This window comes from Silene latifolia, chromosome 1 (genome assembly GCF_048544455.1).
Source record: "Silene latifolia isolate original U9 population chromosome 1, ASM4854445v1, whole genome shotgun sequence".
NCBI lineage: Eukaryota > Viridiplantae > Streptophyta > Magnoliopsida > Caryophyllales > Caryophyllaceae > Silene > Silene latifolia.
Genome location: NC_133526.1, coordinates 34,218,228 through 34,233,409, shown reverse-complemented (window position 1 = coordinate 34,233,409; position 15,182 = coordinate 34,218,228).

The window sequence follows — 15,182 nt, the reverse complement described above, 5'->3', positions numbered from 1 at the left end:
AATGGTGGGTTAATAATATTGTCCTTTCGTCCCAGTTGACTTAAAATTTTGGCTCCGCCACTGTTTAGCTCAATTGCTCCGACTCCCAGGTTCACAGTCCTCCCATACTGCATTTTTAATGTACACATCATGTATGTACTCATCTGACCCAGAGATGGTCAACCTTTATAGCTACCCACCAAGCATATTACCTATAGCTGCAATATTCCATACATAAAGATCCTTAATTATATTTTTTGAAATTCCTCACATGTACCATTAACTATTGAGTTTTCTAGGTTGTATCCAACTTTTCGGGTGAAAACACTAAGACCGATCATGATGCTTGGCTAAGACTTTAGAAAGCACTTTTTTTCTTCTTAATTATTGATCGTTTTTACAAAAAAATTTAAAGATTGAAGTGGTCCGTGATCCAACAACGAATCGACCCAATTGATAACCAATAATGAATTAGCGTTAAACTATCACACATGAACTCAAACTAATATTTTAACACATATGCTAATTGATATCAAGAAGGTAATTTAACCTAGTAATAGTATATCAAAAATGAAATTACTATTCTAAAAATAAAATGATTATCCAAACAATATTTACGTCAATACAATACCCAATTTGAATTGGTACAAAAGTAATCTTTTCTCATTAACGTTCGCAATCGAACCTAATTTAACTCAAAAATAGACAGACCCATACTTGGTCATAGATGCAGTAAGGTTGCCCACCTTATCCCATTGGTGCCTTCCATCTGATTAGACTTCGTCAACAGATTATGCTGCTATGTCAGGTTCATGTCGTCTTTGTGCGTCATTATCCCCCATTCTGAACCTAACCTAACTCAACCCGTTTAGTTTTTCTATAATCAGCCACCACTCGTGTAACTCATTTGTTTTAAGCAATTCATATTCAACACACGTATGTGACATATAACCCATTACCTCAACCGATTTTGTCTAATTATTAATTTTATTAATTCAAATATCATTAGAACTGTCAATAGAGTATTTTTTTTTTTTTGAAACAAATTAGTTAAGGTACTAAGAAAAACCAATTTCACCATGAGTCATAACCCATTCCTTAAACATATGTCTATTCGTGTGAGATAGTGTTGAAATGGGCTAAGTAAACCCAATTGCCTTAATACGAGTAAGTTAGAACTTAGAACGTCTTAACCCAAAATCAATCAATCAATATCTATCTATATTAATAAAGGAAGCTTTTTTCGAGCGATTACAGAGACTCCAACTTTTACAAATTACCTCGCAGATAAATATAAGAATTTGAATTTGATTAGATGTATACAAAAGTAGGTAGATAGAAATATAATCACACGATAAAACAAATGTAGGCGGTATGACTATAAGAAGAACAATGAACAGATAAACTTACATAAATTGAAGAGAAAGATGTCGTGGCGTGATAGAATCACTGCCCTAAAGTTGAATTTGCCCCGCTCGATACACACGGCCTCTTAGCAACCAACTTCCCAGGGTTACACGACTTCCGAGTCTAAGGTGTACGACAAAGACTCAGATTGAGAATTACTAACAGAACGTTGCCAAAATCAGCTATGAATATTAGAAAATATTTAGAGAGAATATAAGAGAGAATGGATGTTGTTGTGTGTAGAAAAATGCATAAACATGGAGTATTTATAGGAATAGAAGGAAGGATCTAGAGACGTATTAAATATCGTCTTGTAATTTGTTCCATAGAAGACTACACAATTAGCATGGGGAAGCCAATAATCAGTTTAGAAGACTGAGTAATCCGTATGAAAAAACCGCGACAATCAGTATAGAAGACTGAACTATCAAACTTGGAAACTGTGCAAAAACCGCATAGAATTTTAACACGTCTAACATCCCACTAATTATACCAGTGTGGGATAATAAAAGCTTCTTTTGAAGCAATACTTCCAACAATCCCCCACATGATTCAAAAGAAGAGAAAATGAATAGCTGATATAAGGCAACGGAACGTAAGTCTTAAGATGACAATGTTCCTGAGGAATTGAATTGTCACCCAGTGCATACAATTACCTGCTACAGCCGTATCGAGTTGCTCTCGGCATTGGACTCTCCACGGTGGTTTGTAACGGATAGCTGCGCACAAACCTGCATTCGAATCTGTGTTCGTCCTCGCGAAATGTCATAAACGGTGCCCCTCACGTGCCTGGGATCTCGTGAACGCTCTAGAGGTCCTAAAGCCTAAGAACCTCATAGGGGTAGGGCATTTCCCCCACATTCACATAGGTAAGTCCATCATGTTTGACTGTCACAAACCATCCTTAAACAAGGACTATGGACTTATTAAGAGCTTAGCTCAACCTTCCTCACATGACAGAAAATAGCTCAATATATATAGAAAGAATACTACATCACTTTTATTAAAATAGGAATGGTAGTAGTATTACAACATGAAATCCTCGTGACTTCGTTTGACCCATTGAACTTAGTAAACCCAAGTGGGGGAGCCCCATCACAATTCACTCCCAATAGGCTTTAAACCCATTCCTTGTGGTGCCAACAACACCAACTTCTACCATGGCCATTGGTAGGAGGATCTCAATATCCTCTTCACAATTTACGTACGTACTATCATGATATCACATTATTGTGTAAGGGATCTCAATATCCACTTACAATTCACAACCTTTGTGAACCCATTATCCGATCAGATTATCCATCACTCTTGATAATCTGCCAAAAAACCTGATGCTTCAGATTATGATGCATGATAATTAATGGAGTCAAAATATTCCCACAAAGGAATACAACCACTTAGTGGTCCAGCTTTTTATCCTGCAAATTCTTCACAGTATATTCATACTCCATTACATATTCAACAATGTAGTTATGCATCTATAACTTGCATGATATAACATTATAAAAGACACAGTTTGTCAAATAAATATCATAATTATTCGACGTTCAATGAAAATGCAAACTCATTCCCAAAGATACAATTGTTTTCATGGATTGGCTTACAAAAAACCATGGTGTCCATCTACTTATAACAACGATATAAGTTATATCATATCTCTCACAACGCATACAAACATCATATATTCCACCAATCTCATCTTGTCATGTATAAACTCAAGAATACATCTTAAATAACTCATATATTAGTGATCCAATTATCACTAATAACATCCGTTAAAGAAACATCGCCAAAATCAAAATCAAATAAATATAGATTATGCGTCTTTTACCCTTTCTTGATTTAATATAAGCATTTAAACCAAATACAAGTAATTACTCGAACACATGTTTTACCAAACAACCAGTCATAAAACTTTAATTGGAGAAACATGTTTATACAAACTCAAAATCTGAAACTCAATTGTCTTATGACAAAGTTAAGGGTAGTCATACCTTCACTAGACGTCCCCACAATCCACAACTTACTCAAAGCCTTAACTAAGCGATAATGGTCAATATCATTTGCTCAAGGCTAACATTCCAGATGACATAAGATAATAAACAAAACCGACCCTTTCTGGAACATGTCACCAAAGATCAATATTGACATATAGGAATACACTCTTCACCACTTTAAGGATAGATAAAACTTTAAAAACGTTTATTCAAATAATACTACTTCCCCCACATGTTGTCATATAGTACATAAATAAATGACAACATTTAAAGTTATCTAATTTTTGACATTCTATCAATCATGCCATTAGTAAACACACCAACTAAGAAAAAACCATCATTATGGATCATCATTTAAGCACATTAAACAGTTATATATAATCCGAAAAATGCATAACTCGCAAAATGTCCATTAACAAGAATACTGACACATGACTAGTGATGCCAAGCCATAATTAATTATTATCACATGGCATTAACGAGAATTTAACAGTGATATGCATTGATACAAATAGTTGTCACTAATTAACAGATCACTAAAGAAACCATGTGATTGAATAACAAATTTTGAGCATATGAAAGATCAAAAGGTGAGTTTCATAATTTATGCTCCCAACATGTACAAGTAGTACTTATCTCAACACTTCACATCAATTTTTATGACATGTATAGAGTACAGACGTACCAATCGTTGGTTGGCACAGTGGTAGCATGGGGCTACGCTTGGTAGGGAGGTCTGCGGATCGATCCCCCACAACTGCGATTGAGAGGGGTTTAAATACCGTAATCCTTGGACACGCCCCGAAATCCGGATTAGTCGGCCCAATGTGGTTCGGATTACCGGATGGTTTAGACAAAAAAAAAAAAAAAAAAAAAAAAGTACAGACGTACAATTTAGAAAGAAAATTTACCAACACTAAGAAATTAAATATAGTGCAAAGCTATATCTCTATTTTCACAAATATATACCAGTATTTACGAGTAAGAAAGCATATAGATCCAACTTTTATATCATTATCAAGATTTAATCGAAACTTGGAATATAAACATGTTACCACTTTCCATTTACCAACCACCAAAATTAAATCTCTGACCAAATAATTCTCAAAGGTAAACTAAAAAAGTTGTACGGAGAATTAGTTTACTACTCTACTAGCCATACCGTAGCAACATCAATATAAAGATAACCATCAATTTAAGCAAAATGTTTAATAAAAAGAAGGTGGGTCAGTCATTACGAGTCATGTATAGAAGAAACACAAAATGTTCACATATCAAACAAATGGCATATTATATAATCAGTAACAAGAACTTGATACGTCATAAAAAAAAATCACCATGATAAGAGATTGTATAATAAATTCGACCTTTGGTGACGAACGAGTAGAAACAAACATAGTCATATCGCCTTAAAAAAAAATTAACGAGCAAGAAAATTTTTAAAATTCAACTTTAGACTGTAGGCGGTATGACTATAAGAAGAACAATGAACATATAAACTTACATAAATTGAAGAGAAAGATGTCGTGGCGTGATAGAATCACTGCCCTAAAGTTGAATTTGCCCCGCTCGATACACACGGCCTCTTAGCAACCAACTTCCCAGGGTTACACGACTTCCGAGTCTAAGGTGTACGACAAAGACTCAGATTGAGAATTACTAACAGAACGTTGCCAAAATCAGCTATGAATATTAGAAAATATTTAGAGAGAATATAAGAGAGAATGGATGTTGTTGTGTGTAGAAAAATGCATAAACATGGAGTATTTATAGGAATAGAAGGAAGGATCTAGAGACGTATTAAATATCGTCTTGTAATTTGTTCCATAGAAGACTACACAATTAGCATGGGGAAGCCAATAATCAGTTTAGAAGACTGAGTAATCCGTATGGAAAAACCGCGACAATCAGTATAGAAGACTGAACTATCAAACTTGGAAACTGTGCAAAAACCGCATAGAATTTCAACACGTCTAACATCCCACTAATTATACCAATGTGGGATAATAAGAGCTTCTTTTGAAGCAATACTTCCAACAACAAATTCTAACAAAATCTGTCGTTTCCGTTAAAAGAATCCCATTGAACTACTAATGCATGCTTTGTATTATAATAGTGTGTAAATATTGTAAGATGATAATTAATACTGTTATCAAACCAATCACAAAGCAATATTTATATTTATTATATTATAGTAGATCAGAATTTCGTAACCTTCCGTATGGAAGTTTTAGCCTCCTGGCTTCTACTCTACTAGGCCTCCAAGGAGATTAAAGTAGATAAAATTAACGACTATGTGTAATTTGTTTGCCAAAAGGAAACTACTTTTTATACACTATATATGCACATCTTTTGTAATCGTCGTCTATACTTTTTGTTTTATTTTTTATTTTTATTAGAGTTCGGTGATCTTTATTGTTCACTTTGTTTAAGCTTCTCTCTTTACTAATTCTCTTAAGATCTTAAGATATATTTTTCTTTTGGCAGGTACCTTGAGTCCTTGATTACAAAAGCTTTTTTAAGATGATCGTGTCATCAATATTCCGAGTAATTTGACACAACATTAAACGAGGTGCATGAATAGCATGATGATATTCGCATCAATATATGGTAAGCTCCATATTATATACATAGATTCGAAAATATGGTAAGCTCCATAGTACATAGATTCGAAAAAGTGGGTGTTCTTTATATATGATCAATACAAAGGCTTTACTTCCATATGGTAAGTAATTATTTTTTATTATGATAGATACTTCGTAGTTTGTTTATTATTATGATTCTATATCATACATCCATATTGTTTCTTAGCCAATACTAATCGTGCAATTTGGTTGAAAATTTCAGGTACAATATTAGGTTAAGTGTTAACAAGGTTGTTTAAACCATGCACTACTACAAATCCAGGCAACTACAACGCCCCTTTAACAACGTTTATGCACAAAAATCACAATAGACGTTGTAGAATGTATGGCGCGATTTTTACTATACTTAATTACAACGGGTGTGGTTATATAACCGTTGTTATACGTTTTAACAACGGGTTAAATTTGAACAACCGTTGTTAATAATTTGGCGCAAAATTGGCGCAAAGTTAGTGAAAAGTAATCACAACGGGTATTTTTAAACCCGTTTTTAAAACTTATTTGACAACGGTTGTTGATTTACAACCGTTGTTAAAACTTTCCATACTATAAACCACACAAACACAGATCCCTATGACCACAAAAACACATACATAACCTAACACAAACACAAACACAGACAAACACAAACACAAACACAGCAAACACACTTTCTCATCGTCTCTTTCTCTCTTTCTCATCCTCTCTTTCTCTCTTTCTCATCGCCGACTTATCATCTCGCCGTCACTGTTGGTTTCATCGTCTCTTACTTTCTCTAATTATCAGGTAAATCTCGCCGTCCTTTGTTGGTTTCATCGTCTTTCATCGTCATTGTTTTCTTTTTTTAATTATTTCATTTGCATGTATATATGATGGGTTTTTATCGATCATTATTATGTTATTATTCGCTTAATTAGCTCGTAAAACAAATTAAATAAAATAAAACAAAGAAGAAGTAAGATGATAGAGAGGAATGCATGATAAACTTAATTAATAATTCATTAATATATATATATATATAAATACATAAATTAAAAAAAGAATTACATTTCTAAAAATGCAATTCTTATATTTTCATAGAGAGTCTTATTCTCTTCTATGATATCCCTCCTCTCCTCCTTAGCTATTTGGAGGTTTCGTTTCAAATTCTTTGCTATATCGTCATATAGCCGCAACAATCTGCCGCTCTGTCAAGCCATTTCTTTTGGCGTCCTTGAGTGCGGCTTGAGCATCCACAAGATAGCTCCTAAAACTGTCCTCGATGTGGAGCAACCGGCGGATGAAGTGGTATTTTTCTCGGTCATAGTAAGAGTTTTAAGGATGTAATCGTTCATTTTGTTGATGAACTTTGGAGTTGTTAGTTTGAAAGATTAATTAGGGGTTGGAGATTGTTTTTTGAGTTAGGGTTTGAATATAGTGAGATAATGGAATGGTGATAGTTGAGATAATGTATGTATTTATACTAAGTAATGTGTCCTTTGAGTTGGTTTTTAATTAATATAATATATGCATGTTTAGGAAGTTGTGCCATAATCATCATATCTCCCGGCTTCAAATCTAATGTAAACCCTTCTCATTCTATATATTGTCCATTCATATGCACACAAGATACTGGGGATGGCGGTAATAATGCATGCATCGGAATTATAACGGGCCCCGTAATTATGCATGCATCTAGTAATATTTAATTTTTTTTTATTTTGTAAAAACAAACAACAACGGTTATGTAGATACAACCCGTTGTCTTTAGTTATAACAACGGTTCCTTGTTAATTAACCGTTGTTATAACTTTCCCTCCAAAATTGAGTCACACTTTCCACAACGGGTTTTTATACTTAAAACCGTTGTTAAATAGTTTTAACAACGGGTTCCTTAAGAAAACCAACCGTTGTTAAAACCTTTTACAACGGACGCTTTAACAACGTCCGCTTTTTTATATAACAACGGTTTTCAACCGTTGTTATAGCCTGTATCTGTAGTAGTGATGTCTGAACAAATCCTTAAATAATTCTATTTGAAAAGGTAACTCGCATTGTTTTAACACAAATACCTTATTAGCTCGATGTTGATATAAGAAGTATCATTAAGGTTATTAAGGTCTTAATGATGATTCATGATTTCAAATGACTTGCGAAGGATACTTTTGTGGAGCAAAACATGTGCCGGCAACTCACGGCAAGATACGTATTTGTGTGACTTGAGGCATGAGCAAAGCACGTCTATATTTTTTGTAGGGGAACTATTCATTAAATATTAACAAATAATTCCTTTTACGCAACAGGACCGTCTTATAGTCCCATGCGTCTCTGCAATAACTATTGTGATGTTACTTGGCGCTTTATAACATTGCATCACCCTTCTAAGGTAATTATTTTCTATCATGATGGTTTGAATAGTAAATTATTATTATTTTTCTCTTTTTTTTTTTTCAAGCGGATCCATACATGGTATTTTTAATTCACTTTATTTTATTTTATCCTTTTGTATGTATAGTGCGTATTTACTTAATAGTTTGAATAGTAAATTAGTTTTCTCTTTTTTTTTTTTCATTCGGATCCATGTATACTTTCGAGCGATATTAAAATCTCCAACTTACTTTTACGAATTAGGCAACATTTTGATAATTTTAACAAAAAAGATATAAAATATGAGTTTTACTTTGACTGAAATCTTTACGTCAATTTTCTACTAATTGACAAAACAACTAATTGATCAAATATATTGTAACTTATAGTTTGATGACTACTACAAGAATTTGGGAGATAATAGAATAGGATGTATTTTAATGAAATATTTTCATGTAGAAACCATACAAGCATCAACAATACTACTTCATTCATTAATATACTCTATTACGGAGTATATTAAATCTGTGATACTATTTGTCGTTGTAAATATTGTTGAAGAAAAGTTCTTTAAAAATTTAGAAGTACATATTAATATTTAACAAACTTCGTAAGATTGCTTATAATTAAGTGTGTTATTGGAATAGATAACTTATTTTTTATTTTCAGGAAGTATTTGATTTGTTCAAGCCGAAACCTCACAACCATCTCTTGCTTGGTAACAACGTTGTTTATGCAATTGGGTGATGGATAGTGCATCGTACTTTTAATGCCATGAAACTTCTCTTTAAGTGGGTCTTGCGTACTTGAAAAAACACTATAATGTACCCCTTTTGTTTACCTTTAGTTTTAATACAAAGATAAGAAAAGTGAAAGTAGACAATTATTAGGTGACAAGTGAACCAAATTAAGCGTGGGCAATCAAATTACACATCCAAATTTCAAGGCATTCATAAAATAAAAAGGGAAACAATTGACTGAGATAACCCAAAATAAAATAGGTAAACAAATGTCCGGGACATTTATGTACATACGAGTATACAACTCTTTAATATTGCAACCATTTTATCTACGATGAGAAAACATACACATATTCTATGTTTATTCTACGATGTTATGCTGACATTATTTCTTCATAATGTTTACCCCATCTATAATTCTATGAGGATTACAACATATTTAAGGATTACAACACATTTTGACTATGTTTTATGGATTCACATCATTTATGAGGTCAATAAAATTACATTTTCGGCTAAACATTCAACTTAGCTGAGTCGGACAAGGGTCGATGTGTGACATGAGAGATTCAACTTAAAAAATTAAGAGCCAATTATTGTCAAATGCTTCAATTTAATTTACACCATTTATTATTATTTCTATTATGCATGACTAGCTATATCAATAATATCATAAAGCTTTCCGAACATTTGTGCAACTCTATCAATAATTTATAGAGCATACAAATAATATCACATTAATATCCTGAGAATTGTATAGTACTATTCTACACATTTTTATAACTCTATCTAGAATTTGTTGAAAATATAAAAGGTTTGAGAAGAAATAATGGTAGAATAAATAAATAAAAATAAAGGTTACTTTCAAGAATTTACAAAAGGTTTGAGAAGAAATAATGATAGAATAAATAAATAAAAATTAAGGTTATTTTCAAGAATTTACAAAGAGGGTAACTTTGAACTATTCGAAGTATCATTTTAAGCTACACTCTAAACAAATTATGTCACTTAATATTACACAACAATCTTATAAAAACATTCTAGAGGTTATTGTGGCTTTCTACACCAAGTACGGAGTATTATTCAAGTAATGGTGTTACTAATGACGGTAGACTACATTTTGAGCGAACCGGAGCCAAATTTTTAAGAAGGTAGACTATATTTTATGAACTATAAAACTAAAATCGTAATAATAATTTGAAAGACTTTATTCAGAGAGTAACTTTATTGCGAGTTCTTGAAGAACTGTTAAATGAGAAGCTATTACTCTAGGCCCGTGCATCGCACGGGCATTAAATCTAGTATATAACTAAAGGAGGCTTTTTTTTATAATTATACTATTAGCATTAGAATTAGGAGATAATTAATTATTTACAATTTTTCTATTATAATTAGGAATATAATTTTCCTATTAGAAATGAGAATTAATTAATTATTTTAAAATTTTCCTATTAGAAATAGGAAATAAATTAACAATTTATTAAGACTTTTTTTTCTAATTATACTATTAGAATTAGGAGATAATAATTATTTGAAATTTTTCTATTATAATTACGAATATGATTTTCCTATTAGAAATGAGAATTAATTAATTATTTTACAATTTTATTATTAGAAATATGAAATAAATTAATTACCTACAATTTATTAATATTAAAAAATTATTGATTAGTATTTGTTCATTTTTTATTAAATTAGAAGGAAAAAAACCTTTGATATATTTATAATATCCAATTTTATAACAACTTCCGATTAAAAAAATTAGGTATTATGAGGCTAAAAGGCCCTAGGCCGAACTGGGTTGTGACAAATGTGCATGCCTACTACATAGAATTTACTCTTGTAAAGAGTAAAATGAACGTTGAAATATGCCCCTACGTCTTTTGTTATTGCTAATGTCATATTTAATTATACATAATACGAAGTTTATTTTTCAAATGTCATATGTATTTCTCCTACTAATTTTAAAGTTATTTTCCTCACAATACACTTCAACTTCTATTGATAATTTATTATTATATTATTTACATTCATTTGTCATTATATAAAAGTATATTAATCAAAATTTATATAAGATATTCACAAATTATTGATAAGTACAAAGTTTGATATCTATTTTTCAATGAGTATTAAAAGATAAAGAAAGTTTCTAATAATTTGCGAATCGAAATATCATATTATGACAAATGAGTAAATGTTTCGGAAAACTTTATTGTGCGATTGTTTTACAATTTAAAGTAAAAATGGTACCACGAGTAATAAAATAGATTTAAATGAGACTTGAAGGTAAATTAGATACACTTATTATAGAAATATGTATAAGTTTAAGATTCAATTCAAGCAACGATCAACACTAAAAAAAAGTCATGAAAAACACATAAAAGGGTAAGAGTAGTCTTTCTCTAACATAGTGAAGACCGTCTCTCTCAAACTTTTCTTCTGAAAAATTTACATGCATAAAAAACGATAGTATTCAATTATATGGAGCAAACTAATTATTGTTGGTGCTATATATATTTTTTTATATATATATATATATATATATATATATATATATATATATATATATATTGTGTAAATTGAGCACATCATCACTATAATTTAGGGAGAGATACGAATTGGGGAAGGGTAAGACATATTCGTCATGCATAATACGATGCTTTAACCACCTTTAGGCAAAAATATAAAAATAAATGAAAAAATTTAAACCTAAAAGGGGTCACGTACTTGTCAACTCTTCTATAGTTCTCTACCGCATTAATATTCTTATGAAGTTTATGACATTTATTTCATATTAATAAAAAAAATGATTATACTGCTTTGTACAATTTGTGATTTATAACTTTTAGCGAACTTATTTGAACTTGCTTAAATTTATATATTTTAAGTGAAGAATATTAACTATAAATATGATAAAGATAAAGTTCCATCTTTAATTTCCTCAGAGATAAAAAAAAAACTCAATTTTTTTCCTTATAATATACTAATTAAAGGTCATAATGTAAAACAGGAAATTACACCACAATCTACTATTTCAATATGTCGATGATCAACACTCAAAATAGCACATTTGTTATTTAAATAGTGTAAACATTCTCAAAATGCTTAAAAAAATGTTCAATCTGTCGTTATCAAACAAAACCTAAGTTTCTGCATTTTTTTTTTTGTTATGTTTAACTTAATCTTTATGGGATGTAAAAATGATCAAGTTCAGAAAGTAGCGGTTAGTTTTCTGTTAGTTAGATGGACTTTTCAAGAGAGAGATGAAAGCTTTACATTTTAGACCGTTTTATGTGTGAAGTGAAGGGATTAAGTAGTGGGTTAAAGGTTGTTTTGAGTGGGAATGAGGTTGATTGCGACGAGTTGGTTGATTAAAGTTTTTCCTTATTAGATCTAGAAAGGGGATAATAATTATGAGATAATAAAACTTGAAGAAAGAAGGACAATAAAAATGAGATGAAGGTAGTAAGATTTATTTATGCAAAATGAAATAAATAGCAAAGTTCGTGTATATATATAATATTCAAACTTATTCAGTTTACAAACATAGTACCCAAACACTTTGTTTGAGTATTTGGAATGGATGTAGGGGAGGGGACGAGAAAAACACTAGGAAGGGAAAGGGAGAGAGATAAGAGGGAAGATTGCTTCTTAAACTTTTCTTTGTTGAAGAAAAAATAAATTGTCTTCAATAAGGGAGATGAGGATCCATATCATCTGGAGTAAAGATTGGTGTTTCATGGAGGTGAATGTGATTTATGACTTCGTAGATGTAAAACGTGGCAGAAAGGTACTGATAGTGGTAGTGGATTGGAGGTTGTTTCAAGTAGTAAGAAGTGCTAATCACAGTGGCTGATGTTTTATTTTGCGGGTAAATTAGTAGGCTGGAGGGAGGGTGCATTTGTGGAGGGTAGAGGTGATCATGGGCCGGGCCAGTGTGGGTTTGGGTCGGGCCTTTCTAATAAAAACGGCCCATTTGTATGGGTTGGGCCGGGCCGGGCCAAATATGCGGGCTTATTTGGCAAGCCCAAACCCAGCCCTTATGGGCTAATTCGGGCTTTTGGGCCTAAATGAGCTTTTTGGGCTCTAAAATTTACGACTCTCAGTCCCAAGTATCATATACTCCCTCTAATTCCATATTTTCTTCCTCTTGATTGTGGGCACGAGAATTAAGGAGAGGTATAGAATAAGAGTAAAAAGTTGGGTGGGGTTTGGTGGTTGGAGAGAGGGATGAATAATTATGAGTTAAATAAGGAATTGGGGGCCAAAACATTAAGGAAAGTAATAAAATATGGGTAAAAGAGTTGAGTGAGTTTTGGTGATAAGAGAGAGGGATGAATAAAATAAGAGTAAAAATTTCCAAAATAAGAAAAGCGAAGAAAACTGAATAATCCGTTTTAGGAAATAGAGAAGAAAATATAGAATAGGAGGGAGTATATAAACTTCAAATTGGTTTTATTTTCTTAAAAAAACAACATTGTCGAGAGCAAGGGTTAGTTTCCATTGGATGTTGGATTTTTCTAGAAGTAGGAGTTTAGTTTTTCACTTGATTGGATAAATTTGAGATAAGTTTCGAAGACAAGGATCGATCTTTCATGGGATGAGATTGTTTAAGATCATGTGTGTGAATAGGAAAGAAAAATAGGGGTCTGCGTGAAAGATTTTGTGTCAAATGAGAAGATGGGGGCCAAGACTATTGCAATATAGGAGGGGTCATTAGCAGCCCTAGCCATGTAGTATTGCGTCGGAATTTGGTTAACATTCAAACATACTTCTATAGTTTGACCGGGAGATATAACATTCTAACTACCTCTAAATGTTTTTACATAATTACAATTTGATCCAGTAATGATTAAATTATAGTTGTTATTCGAAAGAATGAGATTTGTTGCATCATTCGAAAATTTTATCGCACGGCAATTAGGCCTGCCTTACTTTACGGTTCCGAGTGTTGGGTCGTGAAACATTATCACATTCAAAAGATGGGTGGGGCGGAGATGCGTATGTTGAGGTGGATGTGCGGTCATAGAAGGAAAGATCGACTAAGGAATGGGGTGATTAGGGAAAAGGTAAAAGTGGCGCCAATAGAGGATAAGATGATGGAAAACCGACTAAGATGATTTGGCCATGTGAGAAGGAGACCTATGGACGCACCAGTTAGGAGGTTGGAGACTTGGAGAACAGAAAAGATCCCTAGGGGTAGAGGAAGACCGAGACAGACATGGTTGAGAGTGATAGAGCACGATATGAGATTTCTGGGGCTTGAGGAGAGTATGGTGACGGAGAGGGCACAATGGAGGGAAAAGATACATGTGAATTTTTAGTATTTGATGTTTTTTTTTTTGACATATTTAGTGTTTTTATTTAATTTTAAAAAATAAAATTATTTGTTCTTCTCTCCTTTATTACACTTTTTTACCAACCACTTTCTTATATATTTTACTTGGTTTACTTTTAAGGCATTCCGGATCCTTAATTCTATTTCGGTTTTCAAAATCGTTTTAATCTTTTATCTCGATTTAAATTTTAAGTTTTTATAAAAGAAATCCGGAATTCGATTTTAAAACCTCTAAGTTTACCTTGACTTTCCATTACATTTTCGCTCTCCCTTTTGTTTTTCATTTTTCCTTTTCTATTCGCATTTTGAGGTGTGCGTTCACCCACGGACGGTTCTAAAAGATGATTCATTTCAGCCGACCCCAAATCATTTTGGGATTAAGGCTCTAATGTTGTTGTATTGAGTTGATTATGCAGACTACATATTATTGTTTTCCTTGACCAATTGAAAAACAAACATGTATTAATGATCAAATTCTAAAAACTATCAGTCCAAGTATCATATATATAAACTTCATATTGGTTTTATTTTCCTAAAAAAAAGTATTTTATTAGTCAAACACCCTTTTATTCTTATGTCAATATTATGTTAACGAGAATTATTTGTTGGTCAAGCGGCATACATAAATCTTAGACATGAACGATGTGTATATTCCATTTTATTGTGAAATTTATCACATATTATTTTAATATCCGTGCAACGCACGGGCAAGAAAACTAGTTTAGACTATAAGGTTCTTGTCGTGTTTTTC